The 24,881-nt window shown below is 36.8% G+C and overlaps 1 pseudogene; it reads left to right on the top strand.

Moving 5' to 3' along the window:
• Positions 1 to 23,627: 23,627 nt before the first annotated feature.
• On the top strand, positions 23,628 to 24,245 carry LOC147918092 (glutathione peroxidase 1 pseudogene; annotated as a pseudogene).
• Positions 24,246 to 24,881: the final 636 nt, after the last annotated feature.

Raw genomic sequence — 24,881 nt, 5'->3', positions numbered from 1 at the left:
TCTTTTAAACTTATAAAATGCTACTCGTTTACCCAGAATTATCATGGAGTTAGATATTCTAATTAACTTACTTCCCTGAGCTAACCAGAAAATAAATTTTGATTTAATTCTCATTGCCGAAAATATTCCTAAAATCTAATAGTTTTTTCTGCCTTAAAAAGTCTAGTATAGTGCACATAATTGAATCAATTTTGATAATTCCAATACCACAGTATTATCATTCAGAACCCAAAAATGTTCACTGGATAGCAATAGAAGCATTTCTGATTGAAGAAGACCAGGAGGAAGTATTCAGAGACTCAGGCTCTATCCGAGAGGTTGTTTTACTGCTTTTTGTTTGGTTCTTTGTTTTTAATATACACCATTATTAAATCCGCTCCTGGTCTCCTCAGTCATCTTGAGGATGAATGTTGTGGAATACTCCTGTGCAATAACATCTGGTATCTGCTCTCGAGAACTCCCTCCTCAATTGGGAGATTTTAAATTCTATCCCCAGCCAAAAAGTTAAACAAATAGGACTGGTCTTTTGATATATGTTAGCACTTTGGACTATATTCTAGGGAGGACGGGAGTAGGGAGACTGAATTTCCTGCTATTCTAAGCCGTGTGCTGTCTGCACTACTGCGAGGCCATTATTTATACTCCAAACAGTTAAACAGTCACCCTCTTGGAATAATACTTGCCTTACCAAGTTCTCATGAAGATAGTGTGTTAACATTTGTAAAAGCACAGAAGGGCTTGGTCCTTGTGTATTTTGCTTACCAATCTACCCCCACTGCCTAGAAGAGTCCTTGCAATATTTGTTGAGCGAATGAATAAACGTTATTCTTCCTTTCCTCATAATCTGAACCCCCACAGCACTTTTACTGCACCTTTCTAATGGCATTTGTCATATTCTATATTGTTATCTTGTTAGTCATATAATCTCTTGCTTTATACAATAAGCTCCTTGCGCAGGACTCGTGTCTCTCACAACTTTGTTCCTCCACAGAACAAAGCATAATATCTGACATAGGAGCTCAAAGAATGTATGTTGCACGAATGCACATTGTAAGTAAACCCAACTACCTAAATAGTATATATAATGAATGCTAATCACGTTATTTTCATAAACAGTGTTGACTAGTAATAGAAATACTCCATCCCAAATATTCCAAGTGAATTTAACGGAAAGAGAATTATTGATAATGTCTCATATTTTTCTTTCAACATTATTGGATAACACTGCTTGGGTTTTAAACTCCTAACACATTTGGTGACTGTTTTAATGATATTTAAAGTCACACAAATATGTAAGACCTACCATAATGGATTTTTTTGAGAAATGAAAGGTATTCTAAGTAATGCACTTCTTTCTTTTTTGCAGAATGCTGCCAACATTAGTCTCAATGGGAAAGAAGGAGAAATTGGGTTGATTCCTTATTTTTAACCTCCGTTAGATGATTGTAATTCATTATTTGCTAGGTTACCTGAGGATATACTTCATCAACTCGGATGCATTCAGCATACATCTGCTTTGTGTCTCCTGAGATCCAGGCTTTCTCAGCCTATCACTCCTCCTGAAATCTCCCCACTGCCTCCCAAAGTAGTATGTCAATATTATGCTTTTATCGATAGCCACACAATTCACGTTCCACTACTTTCCCTAAACTTTTTTCATTATGTGATTGTATCTGCTGGCTTAACCCTTTCATGCTAGTCATTTATTTTGCCCCCAAGCATCTGGCCTTTAAAAATATAATGCATCTTACTGAGATGTATGGCTGTGCTTACGGTCAGGCATGACTGTGGTTGCACACTAAGTCTTACTGGAGTACTTCAGCTTCCTCAACACTGTGATAATTCTCACAATAGCGTGCTAAATTTCCTAATTGTTATGTGATTGTTAATCTTATGCTGCATTAAAAAAGTAAGTTAGACTGGTTCTAAGACTAAAGACTTTGATACCCCCCAAAATACTATAATATACATCTCAGACCATCAATTTTCAGATGCAAAGTTATTTTGTATAATGATGAAGTGATAATTCTTATAAACAAAGAAGAAACAATACATGTAGAATATCTAGTTTTCAGGAAGATTTGCTTCTGCCTTATGTCATATTTTCATCCACCAACTAAAGATTAATGGCTTAGAAAGCATTCTTCTAAAATGTGAGTTCACTATTTACAAGACAATTATAGAAAGAGAAGGCAATTATTTTTAGCTAATCTAGAGGACTTGCTTTAAATGCAGTCAATGAGTAGAAAATGTGTAATGTTTGATACTTATCAAGGTATATTTTTAAATGTTATTTTACCTAGGAATTAGAGACAAGTTTTTAGATGATCAAAAATCTAAGGAAAAGTTACTCTACTTCAAAAGTAGGAATAGAATTTGTAACTTTGATACTTCAAAAATATTGACTCTAGATTGTTCATCCCAAGTGCTAGCATATTTAGGGATCAGTACCAGGCTTTATAGTTATAATCTAGGGGGAAATAGATAGGCACAACTTTAAGAAATTTTTAAAAGACCTGGAAGTCAGAGTGAGAGCACTAAAAGTTAATCAGCTGTTAGGAGGATGTGATCCTCCAATTAGTACTTTAGAGCCTTAATGACAGTGCGTTGTAGCACTTATCACAATGTATGGAACAGGCCTATGTACCCATCTTCCCCCCATTAAACTGTGAGCTCATCCTGTGGATTGAACTATAATATTCATCGGTGTATCTGCAGCAACTGACCCAGTGCCTAGCACAAGGCAGGTCTGCATTAATTTTTTAAAGGTTAAAAAATTAATTACATATCAATTAATTCATTAAATAAGTATAATAACTAAAATATAATAAAAATTAATTTATAGCTGTATTAAGAAGGAAGTAAAATTAAAAACTACAAAATAATCTGTGTAACATAGTTAAGTTTTGACAGGGTCTTTTAAATTATGGATTCAGTTTTAGAGTAGAATTTATAAGAATAATCTTGAGAAACTTGAAAGGTTAGAAAGAAGACAACATAACTATTTGGAGAGATGTGAAGCTTGTATTCGGATCAACTCCTCCCAAAGATTAGGCAAATTCCCACGGAATTTTGCCATAGGGATTTATAAAAGGGCAAGACTCTTCATCCCAGGGTTTCGAATATTTGTCTGTTTAGCTGTCCTTAAGGTTAATTTGTAAGTAGATTTTAAATAATGATGCTACTTCCTATGTCAGTTAGGATCAGGTTAGGCTGCCAGTAACAAAGATGCAACCTCTCACCACCCACCCCAGCCCCAAAGTGGCTTCAATAAGATAGACGTTTATTTTTCTCTCATGTAAACATGTTTACAGTTAGTTAGTCCAAAGCTAAGCTCCACTTTCAAAAGAGATCTAGGTTCTTTCTCTCTTGCTGTTTTACCATCTTTAGCATATTGATTATAATTTAAAGTGGCTGATCAAATCAGTCACTATATTTACATTCCAGCAAGTAGGAAGACAAAATCAAGAAGGGCCCATTGTTTTCCTTTAAGGAGACCTCTTGGAATTTGCACACAGAAGTTCTGCATGGATCTCATTGGCTGGGTTCTCTTTCTGGTAAGGAGGAGAAGGCTCAGCTACATATTGAAAGGCAATCAGCAGTTCCTGTGACATGATAAAAAAATATAAGTGTATGCCCATGGTAAAAAAAAAAAAAGCCAAGAAACAAAAAACATACAAACGGTGTAGAAGGATACAGGTGCAAAGTTGACATTTCCTTCCCTCTCTTTAATGGAATCTGTCATTGAAGTCTGCTTACACCTTTATGAACACCCTCTCTTCATAAGCATTCCTCACTACTGTCCCCACTTCTCTGAAGAAGAAACGAACAAACCTATGTGTTGCTGTTTTTCTGTCAGCCAGGGTATAGGTACATGGTTTAGGCTCCACCAACTGAAAGCATCTGTGTGCAGCCTTGGTTTAGTACTGAGTCATGTGGGGAGAGAGGCGGGGTTCAGGGCCCCCATGTGCTGAAGCAGGTTGTGGCAGAGCCCTCACGGTTCTGGAGGCTAGGGCTGTGGTGGCAACTTCTTGGTTCAGTGCTCCCTGACTGTAGCACTGCAAATACGCGTAAATGTATTTTCCGTGTGTCTCTGGCAGTGGTTCTGGAGCTAGCAGCCATGGGGGCAGCTTTTTCATTCAGCGACTCCTTGATCGTGGCAGAGACAGCAGCTCCATCAGTTGGCCGGTCCTGTGGTGTGTATCTGGGAGTCTTTTATGGATCCTCAGCCTGGAGATCCGTCTTCAGCTTCTGCAGAGATTCTTTCAGTTTAAGAAGTGACACATTCCTAAAGAGTTGAACCTCCCTGGTCAGAATATTCTCTGCCTTCTTTCCAACCCACTTCCTCCCAAACCAAGGTAATCACCATCCTGAATTTGGTGATTATTATTCCCACGCATTTACATTTTTTAGCCTATGTGTATCTCCTTAAATACATAGTACATATATAATATTGTTTTATATGGATTTACTTATATACGAATGATATCACTCTTCAAGTATTCTTCTTTACTTGTGAGCTTTATCCACCTCACATTATGTCATGAGATTCGTCCATGTTGATTCATGTCACTTTGGTTCATCCATTTTCACTATTGCATAGCATTATATAAATTTAACATAATACATTTATCTATCTCCTGTTAATGAAAAATTAGTTTTTGCTATTATAAATAATCTGGCTGAGAACTCACCCTTTGTTCTTTTTAATATGTGTCCACTTGTGTACACAAGCAAGAATTTATTTGGGGTGTATACCCAGGGATAGATTTGCTGGGTTGGAATATTTACATCTTCAAATTTATTAGTTACTGCCAAATTTTTCTTCAAGATGGTTGCATGGATTTGCATTCCTACCAACAGTGTGTAAATGCTGGCTGCTATCCACAGCCTTGTCCACACTTAATATTGTCAGAGTTTTTCATTTTTCCATTACAATAAGTGTGAAAAGTATTTTATTATACTTTTAATTGTTATTTTTCTGACTATCACTGACATAAATCATCTTTTAATAGGCTTATTGGCCATTTGAGATAAACCCCTGGTAAACTGCCCATTTATATCCTTTTCCCATTTTTTATTAGGTTGGTGTGTAGGAGTGTTATTTTATATTCTGGATAATAGTCCTTTCTCCATTGCATGTGTTGTGAATATCTTTTCCCAAGTCTGGCACTTGCCTTTTCATTTTTAAATGATCTTTTTTGACTAAAAAAGTTTAAATGATAACGTTATCAAATTTGTCAGTATCCTTTTTAATGGTTTTGTGTCGTTTAAAAAAAGTTTTTCTATTGAAGTCATAAAAATATCCCACATATTACCCTGTAAAAAGTTCTATAATTTTGCCTATCACATTAAAGTGCTGTATCAATTAGTACAATCAGGGAAGCAGAACCACTAGGAATGACATAGAATAAGGAATTTCTTTAGGGACTTGACCTTCTGTCACTGTGGGGTCTGGGGAAACAGTGTTGTTTCTGCTATTTCTTCTGCATCTGGCCCTGAGCCTGAAGTTATAGGGCAGGGAGCAGAGAAGAAATGACAGATGCGAAAGGCAGAGAGCTGGCAAAACTGGAACTGTGAGGAACAAGCTGGGACCTACCTTTGTCTCTCACTGGGCACATTGGCCTCTCCCCATTTCCAAGCCACCAACCTTGCAGCTGAGGATGACCTGCAGGAGATGCCGGCTGCCATGCTTGTCACAGAGCTACAAAGGCACCTGACCCAGGTTGTGGAAAAGGTAAAGGAAGATACCTCATTGGAGCTCAAGGAGCTATGGAACTCAGCTACTGCCTATGCCAATAAGGTCAACCAGCAGACTGAAAAAATGTGCCTGACCTGCAAGAGAGCTGACCTACACTAACCTTCAGAGAGTAAACACAGCTACTGTTCTCCTCCTCCTGTCGAGTCTCAAACAAGTTTCTCTGGCGGCCAAGCCTAACCACCAAAAACCAGAGAAGAAAGGAATTCTAGGAAACATAGTTCAGTTTAGCCAAGATGACTCTTTTCAAAGCCATACACAAAAATTAGTGTGTATAGTCTATGGAATGGTAAATAAAATCTATTTTTTTCCATATGGATACCTCAGCCCCATTTATCCATGCTATCCTCTGCTGATTTGTGAGGCCACTTTTGTAACACATTCAATTTCATTATATATTTTGTTCTGGAATATTTATTTTATTCCATTACTATTTGTTGGTTTCTGTGTTACTACCTCACAGTTTTAACTACTGCAGTTTATTATGTCTTAATATCTATAGTAAAATAAGTCCCACCATCTTATTCATTTTCATTAGGAATATTTCGCTTAATCTGACACTTCGCTCTCATATATAAATTTTAGAGTCACTTTGGGTTGCTTTAAGTTTATATATTAATTTGACATATTCATGATATTGATCCATTCTATATATAAACATGATGTAGCTCTACAAATATTTAGTCTTTCGTTAATGCTTTCAATAAAGTTTGTAATTTTCTCCCGTAAGGTCAGGCATATATTTATTCCTAAATACCTTTTTTATGCTGTTGTTAAAATGATATCTTTTAAAATGATATTTTCTAAATTTTTGCTCATCATGTATAGAAGTGCAATTGTTTTTTGCATATAGATCTCATATCTAGAAAATTTTCTGAACTTTTTATTAATTCTAATAATTTTCCTATAGATTTCTGGGGTTTTCTACATATACAACTAACACATCTGCAAATAAAGGCTATCTTGGTTCTTCTTTAAATTATTATTCTTACAATAAAAATAAATTATAATAAATACAATATATTTATGTTATATAATGTTACATATAATATATAAAAATAAATATTATTTTTATCTTTTTACATACCCCAGACCCCCAGTGTAATGTTAAATAGAAGTTTTGATGTTACATCAAAGTTTGACAAGAACTGGCTTTGCATTTATACCAAACTCACCTGTGGTCATGACTGAAAAGTCCATTGTAATCTATTTGCACAATTGCTTAATGTTTTTTAAAGGGTGATATTTTAAACCAATACAGCTACAATATTTTTTGTGTGAAAGACAATTTTTTTAAATCACAGATATTTATACGTTGAATAATTGCCATTTTTTGCAACTATCAAGCTTTACCTTTACAAAATGTATTTCTCTTACAATAAATATACTTTTTCTTTGATATATTTTATATCATAATATGTCTCTGAGATAAGAAACATTTTACAAACAATTTACAATAGAGTCCATCTCTCCTACACCTACTGAAAGTATTACATAGATGTGGAAATCAGTAACATTTTGCTAATTTGCAAATGTTATGTGCTAATAAAAATACTACATGCTTTATAAAAAACTATATGTTGCTTTAAGTTTGGGCTTGTTAAATTGTTCGTGGTTCACACAGTTCTTTTCAAGTTTTAACCATCACTTTGAAAATATGGCATGCTGACCCTCTTTGTGTCTAGAGACGCAATTAAAAATAATGGCCTAAATATTCAAGTGGTGGAGAACGTTGGCAATACGACACTGAGGCTATTCATTTGACCTTCTTTTGTGGCTTGCAGGCATGCAGTTTGTTTTTAAATGGATGGCGTGTTAAAGATCGGCAGTCATGTCATTTTTTTCCCTGACAATTAGTAAGATATAGAAGGAGAAAACTTTTATGAAGAGAGATTCCAACTAGGCTACCACCCACAGATCAATAACATCGAGTGTTTCCATCATGTAAATATGCTCTAAGCCCATCTCTAGGGATTGGAGAGAGATCAGCTTTGTAGAAACAGGTTTTTTGTTTGATGAGTAAACAATAGATGAAGAAAAAAATGTGCTATGGTTCTTCACAGAGTGTTTCTGGGGTCTGGAAATGATTTACAGATACAATCAATTAAAAGACAAGCTACTTTAGTTAAGTATCCCATAGTCTGTAGTACTGGAAAAGATTCTGATTTTAAACATCCTCTGGTCACAATTAAAAGTCAGAGAAGTCTTCTCAGACCATCCATATTAAGTTAAGGGCCCTATTTTATAATTCTCATAATATCTTTTCTTTTGTAGAGTTACCATGTTTTTAATTGAAAAGAAGTATGATTTTTTTGTTTAATTTCTGACCATCTGTAAAATTTTTAGCTCTATGAGAGCAGAAACATGTCTATCTTTTTCATTAATGTAAACCCAAAAACTAGCACCGTGACTACTTAATAAATATAGTGCATTAATGAATAAATGACAAAAAAATAACTGCTATTATTTCTTGAGAAATAAACATTATATAACCACCTTTAATTGCAACAACACAAATTTTTGGACTAACATAGGTACATAAGGAATTTCTTGAATGGATATTGGGCAGCTCATAGCATCAAATGAAATGCTGAAGCAAGAATCAGAGCAGGTTTAGGAGGCTAGGGTGTGGAAAACAGTGGACAGTCTCCAAAAGGCACTGCTGTCAAAAAGAATCAAAGATTTTTAGTTTTCATGTCCCTTTGAATAAGATTAAAATTCTATGGAGAGGACAGAATAAAATTGCTTTCTTTGAGAAATTTAGAGAATCAAAGAGAAATTGAATTTCTCTGTCTCTCTGTTTTTGTCTCTCTCTCTTTCTGCCTCCCTCCTTCCTTTCTGTCTTTTATATTTATTCACATACTTATGATTTCCCATGCATTTTTTTCCTTCTTTTCAATTTGAGTTACTGTCTGCTGAAATTTCCTTTCAGCCTGAAGGACTTCCTTTAGTGTTTCTTTTAGATCAGGTTTGCCAGTAACAAATTCTCTCAGTTTTGTTTATGTGGGAATGGTCATTATTTTAGTTTCATTTTGTAACAACAGTTTTGCTAGATTTAGAATTCTTGATTGACTGTTTTTTTCCCCACTACTTTAAATATGGCATTCCACTGCCTTCCAGTCTCCATTGTTTCTGAGGAAGAATAAGTTTTTAATTATGTTTTTGTTACCCTGTATATGAGTTGTTTTTCTCTTTCTGCTTTCAAGATTTTTTCTTTGTCTTTGAGCAGTTTGACTATGATGTGTTTAGATGTATATCTCTTTGTGTTTATCAAATTGGGATTCACAGTACTCGTAGAACTAATAAGTGATTATAGCAAGATTGAAGGATACAAAGTTAATATACAAAAGTCAACCAGTTTTCTGTATACCAGCAATAAAGAAGTGGAATTTGAAATTAAAAACACAATACCATTTACATTAGCACCCAAAAAAATAAAATATGAGTGATGTCAGCATCATGGTGGAGTGAGTTGATCCCTTTGTCTCTCCTCTCTAAGTTACAACCAGTAGGACATCTATTGATCAAAAAAGAACTCCCTGCATAACACACCAGAGTGCCTGAGAGATCCATACATCTATACATCTGAAGGTGGGTGGACTGGACCACCAGGAGGCAGTGGAATGAGGGGAGCAGACCCCTCCCATTCCCCCAGCTGCAGTGATACAAACTGCGGATTCCTCCAGCAGTGGCAGTGGTGCCCTGACCTGAAATATCAAAAAACACACCAGCCGTCACCAGCGACCAGAAGCTGCAGGATCAGCAGTGACACTTGCGGCTTAGTCCCTGCCTTCCCCCCAGCAGTGGTGGATGGGCCCACGACCTGAGGCTTTGGGAAACACAGCCATGTCTGGGACCCAACCCCTCTGCTCCCCTGGCAGCAGTGCCAGTCTTTCCAGCAGTGGGGAAGACCAGAGGCTACAGGAGCAGCAACAGCACTCACAGCATGACCCCTCCCCTCCCTTAGCAGCAGCAGGTGGCACCTACCACCTGAGGCTGCAGGAGCTACAGCAGAACCTGTGACCCAGCCCTGAGTGGTGGTACAACTGACACTGGCCCTACCAGCAGTGGGGGCTGCATACAAGACCCGAGGCCACTGACCCCAGGCAGCAGTGACACCTGTGAACCCAGAGCACCTGGCAGCATTGTTGCCAAAACCCCTAGATATCTGGGAAGCAGCACAGATAATGCATGGGACAGCAGCACCTAAGCCCATGGAGAGCCTGCGGAGAGCCAGTGGGGAAACATGAGACCCAGGTGACCCCAGAAGCAGCAGAGGCACTTGCAGCCTGGTGACCCCAGTGGCAACACTTGAGACTGTAGCAACATTGTAAGCAGCAAGGCACTAGCAACCTCAGAGGCACAAGTAGCATAAGGAGGGCCCTGATGACACCTCTGGCAGAGGCAGTGGAGGGCAAATAGCGCAGGCTATCAAATACAACCAGAAGCAGCTCAGAATCAAAATAACCCAAACTTTACCCCAATGAGAAGATTTTTACTACCACAAATGCACTGGCAGAGGATCAACTCATTAAGCACCATGAACTATAGTAACATGGTAGAACAGAAAGAAAATGACAACTTCTTCAGAAAGTAAACTTGAAGCCACAGAAGATTGCAATCTAACTGACAGAAAATTCAAAATAGCTGTCATGAAGAAACTCAATAAGTCACAAGAAAACTCAGAAAGACAGTTCAATGAACTCTAGAATAAAATTAATGAGTAGAAGGAGTACTTCCCCAAAGAGATTGAAACTCTCAAAAAAAAAACAAACAAATTCTGGAGATGAAGAACACAAGTAATTGAGACGAAAAATAAAGCAGAAAGCATTGTAAATATAGCAGACCATATGGAAGAGAGAGCTCAAAGATAGAAATCTAGAAATTATTCAGATGGAAGAGGAGAGAAAACTAAGATTTTTTAAAAATGAAGAAATTCTATGAGAAATATCTGACTCAATTAGGAAAAGCAACATAAGGATAATGGTTGTCCCAGAAGGAGAAGAGAGGGAGAAAGGAGCAGAGAGCTATTGAAAGAAATAATAGCTGAGAACTTCCCGAACCTGGAGATAGAAGTGGATATACAAGTACATGAAGTTAATAGAACTCTTAATTATCTTAACACAAAAAGACCTTCTCTGAGGCACATTGTATTAAAACTGTCAAAAGTCAATGACAAAGAAAGAGTATTAAGGGTGGAGAGAAAGGAGGAAATAACTTACAAAGTAACCCTCATCAGCTATCAGTGGATTTCTCAGCAGAAACTCTACAAGCTAGGAGAGAGTAGAATGATATATTCAAAACATTGAAAGACAAAAACTTTCAGCCAAGAATAATCTACCCAGCAAAGTTATCCTACAGATATGAAGGAGAAATAAAGACTTTCCCAAACAAAAGCTGAGGAAGTTCATTGTCACTAGACTTGCCTTATAAGAAATGTTGAAAGGAGCCATCCTATCTGAAACAAAAAGGCAAAGGTTTACAAAACCTTGAGAAAGGTGATAAATAGCCAGAATCAGAAAATTGCAATTCTGTATCAGAATTGGTTAGTAAACACTTAATTATAACTTAAAGGATAAAGGGAAAGAAAGTATCAGAAATAACTATAACCACTTCAATTTGGTAACAAACTCACAATACAAAAAAGATAATTTGTGACAACAAAAACAGAAGGGGAAGATAGGAAGGACAGAACCTGCATAGGCTAATGAAGATAAGACGCTATTAGCAGAAAAAGACTCTCTCATTTATGAGATCTTTTATACAAACCTCATGGTAACCACAAAACAAAAAATCAGAGCAGAGTCACAAAACATAAATAAAGAGGAAACTGAGAAAAACATCACAGAAAACCATCAAACTGAAATGAAAACAGGAATACAAGGAAAATGAAACAATAGAAATATAGAACAACCAGAAAACAAAAGATAAAGAGACAGTATTAACCCTTCATATATCAATAATCACTCTAAACGTAAACGAATTGAATTTACCAATCAAAAGACACAGAGTGGTGGGATTGATTAAAAAACAAGATCCAACAATATGCTGCCTCCAGGAGACCCATCTCAGCTTTAAAATCAAACATAGGCTCAGAGTGAAGAGATGGAAGATAATACTCCAACAAATGGCAACCAAAAGAAAGTAGCTGTAGCCATATTTATATCAGACAAAATAGACTTCAAGCCACAAAAGATAACAGGAGACAAAGATGGGCATTGTATAATGATAAAAGGGACATTCCACCAAGAAGACATAACACACATTAACATATATACTCCTAACATAGGAGCACCAAGGTATGTAAAACAACTATTAACAGACCTAAAGGGGGAAACTGACAGCAACACAATAGTACTAGGGGATTTCACACCTTACTTACATCAAGGGATAGATCATTCAGATAGAAAGTCAATAAGGAAACATTGGCCTTAAATGAAACACTAGACCAGATGGACTTAATAGATGTATATAGAACATTCCATCCCAAAGCAGTAGAATACACATTATTCTTAAGTGCACATGGAACATTCTCAAAGATAGACCATATGTTGGAAAACAGAGCAAGCTTCAATAAACTTAAGAAGATTGAAATCATATCAAGCATCTTTTCCAACCACAATGGTATGAAACTAGAAATCAACCACAAGAAGAAAGCTGGAAAAGTCACAGCTATGTGGAGACTAAACAACATGCTACTAAACAACTACTGGATCAATGAGGAAATCAAAGGAGAAATCAAAAAATACCTGGAGACAAATAAAAATGAAAATACAACATACCAAAACTTATGGGATACATCAAAAGTGGTACTAAGAGGGAAGTATATAGCAATATAGGCCTACCTCAAGAAACAAGAAAAATCTCAAATAATCAACCAAATACTATTCTTAAAAGAACTAGAAAAAGAAGAAATAAAGCCCAAAGTCAGGAGAAGGAAGGAAGTAATAAAAATCAGAGATGAAATAAATGAAATAGAGGCTAAAAATACAATAGAAAGAATCAATGAATCTGAGAGTTGGTTCTTTGAAAAGATAAACAAAATTGACAAACCCTTAGCTAGCCTCACTAAGATAAAAAGGGAAAAGGCTCGAATAAGTAAAATCAAAAATGAAAGAGGAGAAATTACAACAGATACCACAGAAATATGAAGGATTATAAGAGAATACTATGAAAAGCTATTGTCCAACGAATTGGAAAACCTAGAAGAAATGGATAAATTCTTAAAATCATACAACCTCCCAAAACTGAATCAAGAAGAAATAGAGAATCTGAATAGACCAATCACAAGTAAAAATATTGAAATGGTAATCAAAAATCTCCCCCAAATCAAAAGTCCAGGACCAGAAATCTTCTCTGGTGAATTCTACCAAACATTCAAAGAAGAGTTAATACCTATTCTTCTCAAACTCTTCCAAAAAATTGAAGAGGATGAGACATTTCTTAACTCATTTTATGAGGCCAACATTATCCTGATATCAAAACCAGACAAAGACAACATTAAAAAGGAAAATTGCAGGCCAATATCACCGGTGAACATAGATGCAAAAATCCTCAATAAAATGTTAGCAAATTGAATACAACAATACGTTAAAAGGATCATACACCACGATCAAGTGGGATTTATTCCAGAGACTCTGAGATGATGCAACATCTGCAAATCAACCCATGTGATACACCACACTAACAAAATGAAGAATAAAAACCAACTGATCTTCTCAATAGATGCAGAGAAAGCATTTAAGATTCAACATCCATTTACGATTAAAAAAACTCTGAATAAAATGGGTACAGAAGGAAAGCACATCAACATAATTAAAGCCATATATGACAAAAAAATAAAACAGGTATAAATCTAACAAAATGTGTACAAGATCTATATGCAGAAAACTACAAAACCCTGACAAAAGAAATCAAACAAGAACTAAATAAATGGAGATATTGTCCATGTTCATCAATAGGAAGTCTCAATATTGTCAAGATGTCAGTTCTTCCTGACCTGATCTAGAGATTCAAGCAATCTCAATCAAAATCCCAGCAGGTTATTCTGTGGATATCTATAAACTGATTTTAAAGTTTATATGGAGAGGAAAAAGACCCAGAATAGCCAACAGAATATTGAAGAAGAACAAAATTAGAGAACTGACACCACCCAACTCTAAGACTGTAAGGAAAAAACACAGTTTCTCACTATTCACTATTCACTAATATTTCCAACACCACATATGTGGGAGTTGACCCACAAAGAAATTCTCCAATTCTTTTTGTTTTTACTTTTCTTTTATTTATTTATTTATTTATTTTGTGCAAGAGAAGATTTGCCCTAAGCTAATATTTGTTGCCAATCTTCCTCCTTTTTTCTCCATCCCCGCCCCACCCTCCAAAACCCCAGTACATAGTTGTGTATAGTTGTAAGTTCTTCTGGTTCTTCTATGTGAGCCACTCCCACAGCATGGCGACTGACAGACAAGTGGTGTGGTTCTGTGCTCGGGCACCGAACCCGGGGTGCCAAACAGAGCACGCCAAACTTTAAACATTAGCCCATAAGGACTGGCTCTGCAATTCTTGGTAGACACCAATTGGGTGTCATACAATTTGATTCAATTCTGACACTGTCTACCTGGAATAAGCATCATATATCACAGTTTAAGAGCTCAATCCCACAAGACTGCCCCCCCCACTTCAGATGCCAATCACAAGTTTGGGTTATCACCTGTGCTTCTGACTGACCAGCTATAAATCAGAGGTTCCCATGATCTCCTCCTCAGGTTTGATAATTTGTTAGAATAGCTCATAGAATTCAGGAAAAGTTTATTTACTAGATTACTGGTTTATTACAAAAGGATACAACACAGGAGCAGCCAGATGGAAGAGATGCATAGGGCAAGGTATGAGGGAAGGGGCACGGAGCTTCCATGCCCTCTTCAGGCACACTACCCTTCCAGCACCTCTACATGTTCACCAACCTGGAAGCTCTCTGGACTTTACAGTTTAGAGATCTTTATGGAGCCTTCATTACATAGATGTGGTTGATTAAATCATTGCCCATTGGTGACTAATTCAACTCAAGCCTTTCTCCTTTCTCTGGAGGTTGGGAGTTGGGGCTGAAAGTTCCAACCATCTAATCACATGGTTTGTTCCCCTAGAAATCAGCACCCCATCCTTAGGGGCTTTCCAAAAGTCATCTCATTAACATAAACTCAAATATGGTTGAAAGTGACTTCTTATGAATAAGAAGACACTCCTTTCACCTTCATTGCTCTTATCACTTAGGAAATTCCAAGGATTTCAGGAGTGCTGGGCCAGGAATGGGGATGAAGACCAAATATACATTTCTTATTATAAATCACAATATCACAAAGATTTACTGTAAAACTATAGTAACTAAGATAGTGTGGTATTGGTGCAAGAATAGACAAATTAATGGAACAGAATAGAGAGCCAAGAAATAGACCCACGTAAATATAGCCAAGTAATTTTTGACAAAGGAACAAAGACAATACATTGGAGAAAAGATATTCTCTTTAACAAATGGTACTGGAACAACTGGACATCACATACCAAAAATGAATCTAGACGCTTTTCACAAAACAACTCAAAATGGACCATACACCTAAATGTAAAACAAAATTATAAAACTCCTAGAAGATAATATAGGAGAAAATCTAGATAACCTTGAGTATGGTGATGAGTTTCGACACAACACCAAAGGCATGATCCCTGAAAGAAATAGTTGATAATCTGGACTTCATTAACATTAAAAACTTGTGCTTTGCAAAAGACACTGTCAAGAGAATGAGAAGACAAGCCACACACTGGGAGAAAATATTTGCAAAAACATACCTGATAAAGTTCTAAAACTTATCCAAAATAAGAACTCTTAAAATAACAAAGAACACTTAAAACCCAACAATAAGAAAATGAACAACTCAATTAAAAATGGGCAAAAGACCTGAACACACAACTCACCAAAGAAGATACACAACGACAAATAAGCATATGAAGAGATACCCACACCATATGTCATTAGGGCAATGCAAATTAAAACAACAATGAGATACCACTACATGGCTACTAGAATGGCCAAAATCTGGAACACCCAATTCTAGCAGTGATATAGTATTTATCCAAGGGAGTTGAAAACTTATGTCCACACAAAAACCTGCACACAGATGTTTATAGCAGCTTTATTCGTAATTGCCAAAATAGTAACATCCTCTGCTTATTCTTTGAATTGTTCTTTCCTGAGAGTGCCCAGGATTTGATCTTTGTTCAGGAGCCATTTTCTTAATTTTACTATTGTTTGCCATCTGAAGACACTGTAAAATTTCAAAACTACTAAGTCCTGAATCCTTTTTATTTAGCAATTCTTATCTCTTTCCTAGTTGACTACAAGATACTTGAAGAGATCAGGTAGCACCTTCAACATTCTACCTCGAAATCTTTTTTGGTTAGATCACCTAGCAAATTAGATACATTTTCTACTTTCTACATTAGCATAGGCAACAGCATTGCTAAAGTTTCTACCTCTAGGTACTGGGAACCTCTATGCTAAAAAACCAATGAAAGGATTTTTACTATTCTCTAGGCTGCCACTGCAACCTCCTCAAAGCCATCACACTTCCACAAACAATTTCTTCAAGCCACTTTACATTTTTTCTAAAACTCTCCTCAAAGTTTCCCAGCTTCCACTCTCTGGCCAAGTACCAAAATCAGTATTTGTTATCTAATGCCACATAACAAGTTGCTCCATAATTTAGCAACTTAAAAACAACAGAAAATGTACTGACATAGTTGCATTTTTCAGCCAACATATACATAAACATCCACATTGGCTCTCTGAGAGGGTGTTCTCCTATAGCTGAAAAATAATACTTAGCCTCTGAGGCAGCTGAATTGACTTTCATCATAGAAATATATGTACAATGGATTATTTCTAAATCTATTTTGTCCAACTGTATTCAGAGGAAGCAAGTTAAAGAAATTTGCAAAGTTTAATGTGTGAGTTTTTTTTAAACACGGAAGCTATAGAGAAATGAGGGATTATTCAAGCCTGCAATTCATAACTGCAAATGGACTTCTTTTAAACTGGTGCGTTGTCTATTCTGTTAATATGGATATTAAGTGATTTGTGGATTGAGTCCTATTTATATTTGCTGGACACGTGAAAGAATTTACTAGAAATATTCTGTTGTTTACTAAAAGGAATAACAAGAATTCAACATAGCTTTTGTAATTTTGAATTTGGACATGATAGTTGTGGGTAAGGATGAGACAGGAGGAGGAGGGACTCTCTTAGAAATGGCTTGAAATTTTTAATATCATAAATGATGTGCAACTAATCTAATTTAATTAAATTTAGAATCATAACAGACCCCTTTGAAGAGCCAGTGAAATGCTTTTCTTTTGTATATCTCCTGACTACTGAAATGCCGTACATTAAAATGAATACGAACAATAGATAGTTTCAACTAATCTCATCTGCAACTCCATCTGATCGAATGAGAAGATTTTAATTAAAGCTGGACTTTGTTCAAAACGAGGCACTATTGTAACAAACCATAATTAAGTTGATTTTTTTCCATGACGTGTAGGTCACCCATTCATTTTTTTTATTGTGTTTGGTTCTCCTAGTGCCTTTAATATTTCTGTTTGTATATTCATAACAAAGTATGAATTGTCTATTTGCCTATAATAGGCATTATTCACTCACCTCAGTGATGAGCTGTCTAGTGATATTCTATATTTAAAAACTTTTGGAGACCTCTCCTTCCCTAATCATTCTCTTTTTAGTCATACCATGAATAAGAAACCATTTCTTGCAAAAATCCTCTGTTATACAATTTCACACATAGATGTAAAATAAATATCAGTGCATTATGTTTCTGTTTTCTTCTATCAAAATTAAAAATAGCTATGAATATAACTTAGCCTACTTTACCTGAGAATGTACAGTCCACACACACACATACACAGAACATAATATGTGCTGCAGTCAGAGCTGTTCAATGGTCTGAAGTATAAATACAGAGGAAAATATCTGATACATATGCATGCATTGCAGGGATTTATGCCTAAGATGTCCTAGCAAATTCTCACAGAATAACAATGCAATTGATTCAAACAATGATGACTGCTAATTAAAACAGTTTTGTCCAAAGGCACATATATATAATACAATAATAACTCCTAGTGATTGAAATGGCGGTGTGCTCCATAATTACTTGGCTAGGTAGAGGGTCAATACTCCATGGTCTCACAAAGACAGGTTGTTTACCCTTTTCTTTCTTCTATTCCCATGCTCTTTTTAAAAGCCTCAAGCCAAAAAGATTTTTATGATAACTTTTTATTTCAAGAACTTTGAGTTTTTAATTATTTAAAGTTTGAGTCTATAAAATATATGTATAAAAGACCATCCATATGCTCCCATCACATAGTTTGCAGAAAATAATATTGACATTTGCTTGGCAATCTACTATATGTCCTCTCAAATCCTAATCTTTTTCCTCCACTACCATTCCGAATTTTGCATTTGTAATTGTCTTCCTTTCCTTTAGTTTTTACTATATTTGTATCCCTATACAATATACAATAATGTTTATTTTTGTATTTATTTTATATTATAACTTAATTATACTTTGTAAATTTTACAACTGGCTTTTTTCTGCTCAATCTTATGTTTCTAAGATTTATGCATGTTTTTGCATGTAGCAATGATTTATTATCTTTTTCGCTGCTGTGTAATCTTCTAGCATATGAATATACCAAAATTTATTTACTTATTTTACTTCAATGGATATTGGGTTTGTTTACAATTTTCTGCTACTACAAACAATGTTGCTGTGTATATTCTTGGACAGTTGCCCAGGGCATAAGTTTGTTTAGGATTTAAATCTAGTGAAATTGCTGCATCAGAGAGCACAGGAATATCAACTTTATAAAATAATGCTAAGTTATTTTCCAAAGTAGCTGGAACTTTTTTTAACTTTTGCCAATTTGTCGGGTATGAGATGTTAATTCATTGGAGGTTTAATTTCTATCTCCCTGATTATTAATAAGGTTGAGTATGTTGTATGCTTATTGACTATTCAGGTTTCTTCTTCTGCATTGTACCTCTTCAGGTCTTTTTCTTTACACTTGTCTTTTTCTTTTCCTCAATGATTTAAAAATGATATATTCTGTATACAAATTTTTTGTCAGTTATAGGTTTTCAATTATCACCTCCTCTTTATGGTTGAATTTTTATTCTCTTGATAGTAACTTTCTTAAACAGAAGTTTTTATTTTTGTTTAGTTAAATTTATCAACTCTTTGCCATACAAATTCAGCTTTATATATTGTTTATGATGTTCATCTCTACCCAAAAGTCAAAAGATTTTTTCCCCCAAATTTTACTTTTACTTTTTGTATTTAGGACTTTAATTATGTGAAATTGATTTTTGTTTATGATGTGGGATAGGAGAGCAACCTAATTTTTTTTCATGTATGCAGATCTGCCACAGCACTAGTAAGTGAATGATCCATTCTTTCCTACTGGTCTGCAGGGACAACTTTGTCATACTCAAGTTTATATAATGATGAGTTGGTTTCTTGGTTCTTTATTTTGTGCTATTGGCAGTTTTCTATTCCTGAACAGTACTACAATGTTTTAATTACTATAAATTCATAATAAGTCTTAATATATAGAAAGACAAATATCCCCTTTATCTTTACTTTCAGAGTGTCTGGACTATTCTTGGCTATTTATTCTTCATATACTTTATAAAATAAAGTTCCATAAAAGAAGAATATTATGATTCTGATTAGAATAGCATTGACTCCTTGGATCAATATGGAGAAAATTATATCCATGTGATATTGAGTCTCCCCATTTATGAACATGGCATATTTACCACTTAGGGTTCTTATTTTATTTATATATATATATTTTTATTATTTATTTATATGTATTATATTATTTTACATTATATTATATATATATATATATTTCTTTTCCCCCCCAAGAGAGATTTTCCCTGAGCTAACATCCATGCCAGTCTTCCTCTATTTTGTATGTGGATCGCCGCCACAGCATGGCCTCCAAGGAATCGTGTAAGTCTGCGCCCGGGAACCGAACCTGGCCACCAAAGTGGAGCATGCTGAACTTAACCACTAGGCCATGGGACTGGCCCCTTATTTTATATTTTTTTAATATGGGCATAACAGTCCTAAATGTTTATGCACATAACAGAACTTCAAAAAACATGAAGCAGAAATTGGTAGAACTGAATGGAGAAATAGGCAAGTCCACACTTACAGTTGAAGATATCAATACCCCTCTCTCAATAAGTGATAGCAAGTCGACAGAAAATCAGTAAGAATAGAGAAGATTTGAACAAAAATATCAACTAACTTGACCTAAGTTTCATCTTTAGACTGTTACATCCAACATGAGCAGACTACAGACTCTTCAAATACACAAAGCACATTTATCAAGTTAGGTCATATTCTGGGCCACAAAACCAGTATCAAAAAATTTTTAAAACATTCAAGTCATTCAAAGTATGTTCTCTGACTACTCTAATAGAAAAATCTCTGAAAAATTCCCAAATATTTGAAAATTTAACAACACACATCTAAATAACCAATGGGTCAAAGAAGAAATCCAAATAGAAATTATTTTGAACTGAATAAAAATGAAGACAATATATCTTAATTGGTGAGATGTCACCAAACAGTACTTAAGGGAAAATTTATAGCATTAAACCTAAAGTTATAAAACTTCTAGAAGAAAACATTTGTGTCCTTGGCATTGGCAAAGATTTCTTAGATATGACACCAAAAGTGTGAAGCATAATCTATAAAAGAACAAATTAATAAATTGGGCTTTGTCGAAATTAAAATCTGATCTTTGAAAGACACTGCTTAGAATGAAAAGAAAATCCATAGCCTGGGACAAAATATTTGCAAATCATATAGTTCATAAAGGACTGTATCTAGAATAGATGAGAATCTCTCAAAACTTATTACTAAGAAAACAAATAACCCCCAAAATATGGTGAAAAGATTTGAATAGACACTTCACCAAAGAACATATACAGATGAGAAATACAAAGGATTACCACAATGAGATGTCATATCACTGCATATGTTTTAGAGTAAAGTTAAAAGACTGATCATGCCAATTCTTGTCAAGATTCTAGAACACTTGGGACATTTATCCTTTGCTGCTTGAATGACCAATTACTGAAAAGATACGTTAATATCTCCCATTGTAATTAAAGGTTTTTTTCCTTACGTTTTTTGCTTTATATATTACTATATTATATTATTGGGTACATTCACATTTAAGCTTGTTATCATGTAATGCTCTCTTTTTCTTTACTAATGATTATTGTCTTAAGGTCTATTTTATGTGATATTAATAGCTACATCAGCTTTTAAAATAGTATTTGCCTTGTATTTTTTTTATCCTTTTACTTTGAGCATGTATGTATTCTTATATTTGGAATGTATTTGTTGTAGACAGCATAGAGCGGAATTTTAAAATATGTCTTAAAATTCTTCTCTTTTTATGGGAACATTTAGTCAATTTTCACTTTTGGTAATTAATCATAATTTTAATTTCTAACATCTTACTTTATGCTTTTCATTGTTCCTTCTCTCTATATATTTTCTCCATTCTTGCCTTATAGTAAATGGATTTTTTTCTCATATCAATTTCTTTTGTATACTGTACTAGATTTTAAGTTATACATTTATATTCTCCAACAGATAGTTTAGACATTTTTAACATGTAGAATTAACTTTTCCAAATTGTAATATACTCAATATTTTCATTCTAGTTTGTAATAGTGCAAGTTCCATAGGACACTTTTGTTTTTAATGAATGTAACTTATTTTTTAATTTTTTATTTGGTTTTTTAAAAATTAGATGATGTTGGGGCCAGCCCTGTGGTATAGTGGTTAAGTTCAGTGTGCTTCAGGTTTGCAAGTTCGGGTCTCGGGCACGGACCTGCACCACTCATCAGCCATGTTGTGGTGGCGACCCACATACAAAATAGAGGAAGACTGGCACAGGTGTTAGCTAAGGGCTAGTCTTCCTCAAGCTAAAAAAGAGCAAGATTGGCAACAGATGTTAGCTCAGGGCGAATCTTCCTCAGGAAAAAAAAAAAAATCGATGATGTTGTAGTCACCTATTAGAGGTGGGACAGATAGATGATCCCACCTATAATTTGTTTTGAATATCAAGACTGATGACACTGTACACAAAACAAGAGGGTGTGAAAAAGTTTATTATTCATTTAATGAGGCTTTGTGAGGAGAGTAAGACAGTGTTCCCAGCTGGCTCCAAAATATTTTGAGAGAGCAGGGAAAGGAAACTGGGTAGGCTTTTATTTTGGGTTTGGGCCTGGGATGAGGGTTTCTGTGTTCTGGCCAGGGTCTGTGTGATTTGAACCTCCTGCTAGTGCCAAAGGAGGGAACAAATGATCTTTCTTACCTGCTTGCCCTGATATGGGGCAGAAGGAGAAAGGAAAGTGGTGGGGCTTGAAAGCTATAAGCAGTCAAGCATCAAAAACAGAGTCAGACTCTTTGTTACCATTTATCTCTGATATTTGACTAAAATGTGCCATGTTTCATTTAATTGAATTTGATCTCATTTAAGTAGGACATTACAGTGCTTTATGAGGCCCGTAGCCAGAAACTGGTAAGGGTGTTGAAAATTCTATTGAATACCTTGTTCAGGAGCCCAGCTTTGTATATTTTGAGAAGTGAAATGAATGCCTTGGTCTGGAACTCCAGAGAGGATAAGGAATGTCTTAGTGAGAGCTTGTACTGTGGCTTTAGCATGTGTGGGGACATGTGTGACCTTAATTTATATTTTGGTTATCTGTGAGGCAAGAGATACCTAGAGTTCTTTATTCTAAGGGGAAAATCTTGGCTAAGGAATTGCTGCTGCCATTAGGCTAGACCAGACCAAAGATCTGGTAAAAATGTACCGATGAGGCTGACTGTTGGCCAGAGTATCTCATGTTAAGATGGCGGACTGAAGTTCAGCCAATTATGCTGAGTCTTAGGTTCCATTCTTGACCTGGAACATGCAGGTAAAGGATGAAAAACAGCAACTCTCCATGAGCTCCATCTTGTGTAATGGTGGCTCTGCCATTCTTCTTATATGAACTCCCTTTGATACTCACTCAATTGATACCAAGGGGCTCCTCAGGAAACTAAAGGATACAGAAGAGGAGTGACCTCCTCCATCACTATGGCATTTGGTAAGGGAATGAGGACAGGACAATACCCCTCTCCTCCCACCTCCCTCCCATTCCTGCAGGTGGGATAAGCCAGAAAGCCCCGGTTTTATTCTGTCTTGTAGCAAAGAGACTCCAGTGGTCATGCCGAGCTCGAGGGGTGCTGTTTCCACCACTCAAGGCATAATGGTCAACTGGGTATGGAGGGTCATTGGCTCAGGTCCTGTAAAGCCTCTGTTTTCAGGAAAGCTCAATGTGTAGCCAGCAATTGCCACTTCAGTGGATACAGTGTGGGGCTAAAGAGGGCAATTTCTTGCAACGGAAGCCCACGGGCAACTTATGGCCATCATGGGTGAACCAGGGACTTGAGGAGGAATGACAGAAGGTGCCAAAGCCTCTGGAGTGAAAGTCTCTAGGGAACACTAATGAAGTTCCTGTTGTATTGCAATTTGGACAGATTCTAGAGCCTTTTGTTGCTGGAGGTTCCATTCACAGTGGACTGATTTGTGTGTAACAGCATAAGTGGGCTTAAGTAAGATTTTTAAGTGAGGAACATGTTGTCTCCAGAACCCAAAGCCTAAAAGATCTTGGGCTTGTTCGGGCTGCCCTGGCCGGGGGAACTCTCCCTCCTCCACGCCCATGCCCGCACCACCTGCCAGCTCAGCCGCGCCGCCTGGCAGCTGCCCGCGCTCCCGCACGTCGGGGGAGCCTGAGAGCCGGGGCGCCCTGCCCCACGAGGGGCTGCCCATTGAGAACGTGGCCGCGCGCTCAGGAACAACGGTCTGCAATCCACCCCGGTGAACGAGCTGCTGCAGCGCCTCAGCCTCTGGGGCCTGGTGGTGCGTGGCTTCTCGTGCACCCACTTCTGGCATCAGCAGAACGCCAAGAAGGAAGACACCCTGAATTTCCTCAAACGCTCTCACCGGGCGGCGGGGTCAAGCCCAGCGGCAGGCTCTTCGAGAACTTCCAGGGGAAGGGCGCGCGGGCGCACCTGCCCGCCCAGCGACGACCCCGCGGCGCTCATGACTGACCCCAGGTTCACCACCTGGTCTCCGGTGTGCCGCAAACTTGTCGCCTGAAACTTCGAGAAGTTCTTGGAGAGCCCGGATGCGCAGGTATAGCCGCCGCTTTCCCACCAGCGACATCGAGCCCAGTGTCGAAGTTCTGCTGTCCCAGGGCGCCCCTCCTGCCCTTGCGGCTTGGCGAGTACACCGCTGCGCAAAGGAGTGGGGTTCACCTGGGCGGTGTGTCCTCTAAATCTGCATGAAGGAACGCCTGATGTCCAGGAAAATCCCCTGAGATGGAGGCTGGTCCTGTCCATCCCAGCCTCTCCTCTCGCAGACCAAGGCTCCTCGCTAATCAAGTGCCTAGCGTCAGCAAAATAAAACAAAACACGCGCACGGCTTGGGCTTGTTTTATCATCCTGGGTACTGAGAGGGTCGGTACTGTTTCTTGACAGCGTCAGGAATGGAGCGAGCTCTCAGCTTACCAGATAATTTTTAGAAATTTAACTGAAGTGGTGGGGCCTTGTATTATGTGTGGGACAATGTCCATTTCCCTTTCATAAATGCTTTTGTGAGTTTTTATACGTCCTGAATGAGTGTATCAAATGAATCTCCTTGGAGAAGGATGTCGTCAGTGTGATGGCATACTTGTGCTCCTGGAGAAAGGTGGGTGCAGTTAAGATCGTGTAAAGACTATGTATCGTCACAGGGATGTTGAGGTAGCCTATGAGTAGCTGGGAGCATGCATTATTGTGTCCCTTAGAAGGTGAAGGCAAACTGCATCTGAAAGGCTATTGAAATAGACACTGAACATATTAGCCAAATCTATGACTGCAAAGTGTTTACCAGCTGATGGCTGGATGGAGTCAGTAATTTTAATAATATTGGG

Source organism: Ceratotherium simum, chromosome 2 (genome assembly GCF_057802395.1).
Source record: "Ceratotherium simum simum isolate JZ-2026a chromosome 2, ASM5780239v1, whole genome shotgun sequence".
Lineage (NCBI taxonomy): Eukaryota > Metazoa > Chordata > Mammalia > Perissodactyla > Rhinocerotidae > Ceratotherium > Ceratotherium simum.
The sequence above is the reverse complement of the archived record's forward strand: the minus strand, read 5'-3'. Positions and strand labels throughout refer to the sequence as shown.